Genomic DNA, 1,588 nt, shown 5'->3' on the forward strand with positions numbered 1-1,588 from the left:
GGTCCCTCCTGATAACATGTTCAAAGTACGTGAGGTGAAGTCTCGCCGTCTTCGCTTCTAAGGAGCTTGTTCATTCTGCTGGCAGTCTATTCAATATTATATTCAATAGTATATTCACTATTCAATAGTATATTCAATATTCTTCACCAACACCGTAAGTCAAAGCCATCAATTCTTCTTTGGTCTTCCTTATTCATTGTCCAGCTTTCGCATGCATATGAACCAACTGTAAACACCATGGCTTGGGTCAGGAGCACCTTAATCCTTAAAGTGACATCTTTGCTTTCTAACACTTTGAAGAGATCTTTTACAGCAGATTTATCCAATGCGGTACACTGTCCTTTGTATTACAGCCACGAAAACCCTATGAAGAAGTTCTACTCTGTAACATATGGGGTTGCCATAAGTCAGGGCCAACTCAATGGTGCCTAACAACAACAATGTAATCATTCATAACGCCTCGTCCTTAATAATAGCAGCCTAATAAAAGATAATCATTGTTACTAATATTATTTGTAAGGTCAAGTGTAGTTATCTGCCTTATTTATATATTTATATTCCCATATCACCATGCATAATATTGTAAAAATTATAGACACTTACAAATATATGTTGAATGGATAAATACATTGTGAAAATATACTGTGAAAAACAAAAATCATTCACTCTTTTATTACGTATTTTCTTTCACTTTTAATATTATTTCATAATCAAATCACTTTTTGAGAAGTCCTTATGAAAAGTAACCTGGGCTGCACTGATCTTTATGAAAATCCAACATTTGGGCTGCATTATGGAAAAAATTATATCATTCAAGGACATAGCAATATAGAAAGCTACAACAGATGTCAAAAGGCTAGTAGTCTGCCTATATCATGATGGAAGGCTTTGAAATCTGTATCATACTGATGACTTATGAAAATTTTATTATAGTCAGTCACACCCATGTCATCTTAATGGTGCTCCCAGGGTCTATAATAAAATATCTCCATCAGAGTGATCATAGGTTATCAATTCTTAAAGTTAGAAGGAACCTCAGAAATTGCCTAGTTCAGTCCTTCATTGATGTTTGAATCCCCAGTACAGTATCTCAGCATCAGGTCACTCAATCTCTGGCCACCTTCAGTGCCCAGGGAATCTCACTATCTCCTGATTTGTTTGCTCCATTGTTGGATGACTCAACTCTCTAAAAGGGCTTTCTTGGTATTAGCTGAAACCTGCCTCCATGTAACTTCTTCATATTCATTCTGTTCTACCCCTAGGTCCATTTCCATATGAAACACTTCAGATACTAAAGTGTGGTTATCATGCAGCCCTAAGTTTTCTTCCTGATTTCTTTAACTATTCTTCTCATGACATGGTCTTCATACTTTTTACTATTTTGGTTCTGAAATGCTCTCATTTTAAATATCTTCTTTAAAAGTGTGCTGCCTAAAACCTATTATAGGAATAGCTAGCATTAAAAAGATATGGACATCACCCATTTGATAATGGACAGTCTATTTTTTCAATCTAGTAGAAATGAAATCAGTTCACTGGTTTATGTTTGTTTTGGTGATTTCCTGAAACTTTGACTGAGATTTAGTTC

This window comes from Trichechus manatus, unplaced genomic scaffold, assembly GCF_000243295.1.
Source record: "Trichechus manatus latirostris isolate Lorelei unplaced genomic scaffold, TriManLat1.0 scaffold00236, whole genome shotgun sequence".
In the NCBI taxonomy this organism is placed as follows: Eukaryota; Metazoa; Chordata; class Mammalia; order Sirenia; family Trichechidae; genus Trichechus; species Trichechus manatus.